General features: G+C 51.1%; 1 pseudogene across 1 annotated transcript in view; it reads left to right on the top strand.

Annotated features, from left to right (window-relative positions):
- LOC311239313 overlaps window positions 1–5,134 on the top strand; it is a 129,792-nt pseudogene that overhangs the window by 45,921 nt on the left and 78,737 nt on the right. The window contains exons 5-6 of the transcript XR_014621100.1: window positions 1,870–1,931; window positions 5,020–5,094. The product of XR_014621100.1 is annotated as an uncharacterized misc_RNA (transcript). The remainder of the gene's footprint in view (window positions 1–1,869; window positions 1,932–5,019; window positions 5,095–5,134) is intronic.

The following is a 5,134-nucleotide window of genomic DNA, read 5'->3' as shown; positions in this document are numbered from 1 at the left end:
TCTGTCTGTCTTGTCTGTCTGTCTGTCTGTCTGTCTGTCTGTCTGTCTGTCTGTCTGTCTGTCTGTCTGTCTGTCTGTCTGTCTGTCTGTCTGTCTGTCTGTCTGTCTGTCTGTGTCTGTCTGTCTGTCTGTCTGTCTGTCTGTCTGTCTGTCTGTCTGTCTGTCTGTCTGTCTGTCTGTCTGTCTGTCTGTCTGTCTGTCTGTCTCTGTCTGTCTGTCTGTCTGTCTTGTCTGTCTGTCTGTCTGTCTGTCTGTCTGTCTGTCCTGTCTGTCTGTCTGTCTGTCTGTCTGTCTGTCTGTCTGTCTGTCTTCTGTCTGTCTGTCTGTCTGTCTGTCTGTCTGTCTGTCTGTCTGTCTGTCTGTCTGTCTGTCTGTCTGTCTGTCTGTCTGTCTGTCTGTCTGTCTGTCTGTCTGTCTGTCTGTCTGTCTGTCTGTCTGTCTGTCTGTCCCTGTCTGTCTGTCTGTCTGTCTGTGTGTGTGTGTCTGTCTGTCTGTCTGTCTGTCTATGTGTGTGTGTCTGTCTGTCTGTCTGTATGTCTATGTGTGTCTGTCTGTCTGTCTGTCTATGTGTGTCTGTCTCTGTATGTCTGTCTGTCTATGTGTGTGTGTGTCTGTCTGTCTGTATGTCTGTCTGTCTGTCTATGTGTGTCTGTCTGTCTGTCTGTCTGTCTGTCTGTCTGTCTGTCTGTCTGTCTGTCTGTCTGTCTGTCTGTCTGTCTGTCTGTCTGTCTGTCTGTCTGTCTGTCTATGTGTGTGTGTGTGTGTGTCTGTCTGTCTGTCTGTCTATGTGTGTGTGTGTCTGTCTGTCTCTGTCTCTCTGTCTGTCTGTCTATGTGTTGTGTGTGTGTGTGGCTGGTCTGTCTGTCTGTCTGTCTGTCTGTCTGTCTGTCTGTCTGTCTGTCTGTCTGTCTGTCTGTCTGTCTGTCTGTCTGTCTCTGTCTCTCTGTCCTGGTCTGTCTATGTGTGTGTGTCTGTATGTCTGTCTGTCTGTCTGTCTATGTGTGTGTGTGTGTGTCTGTCCGTTCTGTCTATTTGTGTCTGTGTGTGTGTGTGTGTGTGTGTGTGTGTGTGTGTGTGTGTGTCTGTCTGTCTGTCTGTCTGTCTGTCTGTCTGTCTGTCTGTCTGTCTGTCTGTCTATGTGTGTGTGTGTGTGTGTGTGGTGTGTGTCTGTCTGTCTATGTGTGTGTGTGTCTGTCTGTCTGTTTGTATGTCTATGTGTCTGTCTGTCTGTCTGTCCTGTCTGTCTGTCTGTCTGTCTGTCTGTCTGTCTGTCTGTCTGTCTGTCTGTATGTCTGTCTGTCTGTCTGTCTGTCTGTCTGTCTATGTGTGTGTGTGTGTGTGTGTGTGTCTGTCTGTCTGTCTGTCTGTCTGTCTATTTGTGTGTCTGTCTATGTGTGTGTGTGTGTGTGTGTGTGTGTGTGTGTGTGTGTGTGTGTGTGTCTGTCTGTCGGTCTGTCTGTCTGTCTGTCTGTATGTCTGTCTGTGTGCATGCACGTGTGTGTGTGTTTGTGTGTGTGTGTCTGTGTGTGTGTGTCTGTGTGTGTGTGTGTGTGTGTCTGTGTGTGTGTGTCTGTGTGTGTGTGTGTCTGTGTGTGTGTGTGTGTGTGTGTGTGTGTGTGTCTGTGTGTGTGTGTCTGTGTGTGTGTGGTGTGTGTGTGTGTGTGTGTGTCTGTGTGTGTGTCTGTGTGTGTCTGTGTGTGTGTGTGTGTGTGGTGTGTGTCTGTGTGTGTGTGTGTGTGTGTGTGTGTGTGTGTTGTGTGTGTGTGTGTGTGTGTGTGTGTGTGTGTGTGTGTCTGTGTGTGTGTGGTGGGGGTACCTCTGTCTGGCTGGTGATACTCCAGGTTAAGTGTGTGTGTCTCTGTGGTTCAGGGTCTCCCCGGCACCCCAGGCCTGCAGGGCCCTCAGGGGCTCACGGAGACCACGGTGAAAGGGTAAGTAATAAAGCACCGGCCTAATTTTTTTTTTACAGCCGGCTCCAGATGCCTCCGAGCAGCTTTGTCACCCCCCCGAGTAGCCATTACGGACGTTATTTATGTAATCGTTTCATTACGACCGCTGACAGCCGCTTGTACTACCTTCTCATCATAGTTTTATATGTCAAGAAGTAGGGCATTAAAAGAGAGAGAGAGAGAGAGAGAGAGAGAGGGGGGAAATAATGCAGCAGGCAATTCGGAATGTGGTCCAGAATAATGGATTTAAAATGTCCTCTTGAGTATCGGTGTGTGTGGTGTGTGGACCGATACAAAGACAGGGGGCCGGAACGCCCAACTGTCCTGCTCCTGGATCAGGCCGCCCGCCTCCGTGTGGAAATAGGAGCAGTCAGTAGACTAGTACGGCCTATAAGGAAGCGGCTCTTCTGTCGCTGCTGGCTCTCTGTACTTTGCTTTTATTGGAGACTACTTGCAGCACGGCCTCATGCCATGGGGGAGAATAATACAATTGGACACAGCTTGCTACTACAGCAGGGGGGTGGGGAGGGGGGGAGTATTAAACAGAGAGGGTGGCGGGGGGGGGGGGACACACACAGGGGAAACCAGATATGCCAATAAACGTTCAATACGCTATAACTAAGACGTGCGAGAGGTGTGCGGTCGTGATGGTGCCCCACATGGCGCGGGGGTTGGAACTCCAACGGGCTCTTCCTGTCAAACGTGTCAACTCCTCACAGCTTCTGCTGCTGTGGCTTTGTTTCTGCGCACTGTGGGACCCCCCACACCCCACCCCACCTCACCCCCCCCCCCCCCCCACCTCACGCCCCCCCCCGCCCCCCCCCCCCCCCCCCCCCCCCCCCCCACTCTCATTTCACTTGATTGATTGGCTAACACAGAGTGTGCTCGTCCCCTCCGGAAAGTTGGATATCAGCTTGTTTTTCTGCTAAATGTGGTGAACACCCCCCCCCCCCCCCCCCCCCCCACACCCCTCCTATGTCTCCTCACCAAGAGAAGTTAACCCTTCCTGTGCCTGAGACAGACACACCTACTCCGATGGGCCCAGCAGCAGCCCGGCACAAAAGCCTCATTGTTCCGCACGGGTCGAAATTATCAGAAAAATATTTCTGCTGATCCTCGACCCCCCCACCCCCCCCCCCCCCCCCCAGGTTTCCTCCCAGGAGAAGGTGTCTCGCTGAGAGTTGACAGAGCCATACAAGTGACACGGCGCTGTAGTCTTTGTGGTTTTGCGTCGAGTGGGGGTCCTCCCAGATTGAACGTTTGATCAGCACATTTTCTCACATGGACACACACCCTATATACACACACACACCCTACACACACACACCCCTACCATGTGGTATTCCCCGCGACCACTAGATGGTGCTGTGCTCACTCCGCACTGGCGTGTTTTCCCTCCTCCAGGGGAAGGCGGTGGGGGGCCGCACATGGGAGCAATTAGAGGCAGCAGTCTGAGGCCGGAGCCCCTCGGCGCGTGACAGGCCTCCTGAAGGGATCCGGGCTCCTCTGGAAACAGAACGAGATATTCTGTAGGGTGGATCTTTAAGGGCGGCGTGTTTTCTTTAGTCATAGACTACACGCAGTTCTTTAGGGTGGATCTTTAAGGGCGGCGTGTTTTCTTTAGTCATAGACTACACGCAGTTCTTTAGGATGGATCTTTAAGGGCGGCGTGTTTTCTTTAGTCATAGACTACTCGCAGTTCTTTAGGATGGATCTTTAAGGGCGGCGTGTTTTCTTTAGTCATAGACTACTCGCAGTTCTTTAGGGTGGATCTTTAAGGGCGGTGTGTTTTCTTTAGTCATAGACTACTCGCAGTTCTTTAGGATGGATCTTTAAGGGCGGCGTGTTTTCTTTAGTCATAGACTACACGCAGTTCTTTAGGATGGATCTTTAAGGGCGTGTGTTTTCTTTAGTCATAGACTGCACACAGTTCTTTAGGATGGATCTTTAAGGGCGGCGTGTTTTCTTTAGTCATAGACTACACGCAGTTCTTTAGGGTGGATCTTTAAGGGCGGCGTGTTTTCTTTAGTCATAGACTACTCGCAGTTCTTTAGGGTGGATCTTTAAGGGCGGCGTGTTTTCTTTAGTCATAGACTAAATATATAATAAAATATACGCTTCCCGTGACAGATTGCCGTCGTTAGTCCCGTCATCAGATGTCTGCGCCGTGCCGCGTCGGGGCCCGTGTTGATTACATCCACAGCGGTGATTAGCGTTCATGCCGCTCATGAATTCAGTGTTTTCCCCTGCAATTAAAACGCAGCCTGGACGTTATCCCCCTGGGGGCGGCTCGATGCAAATACACTGCATTGTTATTGCTCTGTTGTTGCTGGATGTGGTTTAATGGCTCACTAATGGTTTGCTAATGACACCGACCGGCTTCATTGGTCATTGTGCCAAGCAAAACAGTGCTGTACATAGTGTTCCACAGTGAGGGCGGACTGCAGGCTCTGCCGTTTGGCCCGGTGCTAACGGCCCGGCACGGTACACCTGCGAGCGGGAACAGAGTCAGATTAGTGCCTAAAGTCATGCCGACTCGCGCACTTTGACCCTTGATTGACATGATTGCTATAGAAAAAATGACAGCTTGCTGTTTTACAGATATCTATGTATCTATTGTTTTTCTTTTCAGTTTTGTTTGCCGTCACAATGTTGCTGTCAATGGATTACAGTGAAATACCAACATGCTATCAGAGCATAGAATAACTCTCTCTCTCTCTCTCTCTCTCTCTCTCTCTCTCTCTCTCTCTCTCTCTCTCTCTCTCTCTCTCTCTCTCTCTCTCTCTCTCCTCTCTCTCTCTCTTTATCTCTCTCACACACACACACACACACACACACACACTCTCTGTATCTCTCTCCTCTGTCCTCCCCCTCTCTATATATCTCCTCTGCCCTCTCTCCCTCACCCCCCTCTCTCTTTCTCTGTATCTTTCTATCTCTCTCAATCTTTATCTCTCTATATCTCCCTCTGTCTCTCCCTCTCTCTATCTCTCTATCTCTCTCTCTATCTCTCTATCTCTCTATCTCTCTATCTCTCTCTATCTCTCTCTCTCTCTCTCTCTCTCTCTAGGGTCCTCCAGGGCGTCCTGGTATTCCCGGGTCAGACGGTGTTCCCGGCCCCCCAGGGACTGTTCTGATGCTGCCGGTAAGCCCCCCCCCCCCCCCCCCCCCCCCCGAGCCCACTG

Source organism: Notolepis coatsorum, assembly GCF_963971535.1.
Source record: "Notolepis coatsorum genome assembly, chromosome: 13".
Lineage (NCBI taxonomy): Eukaryota > Metazoa > Chordata > Actinopteri > Aulopiformes > Paralepididae > Notolepis > Notolepis coatsorum.
This window is presented reverse-complemented; position numbering and strand designations above follow the sequence as displayed.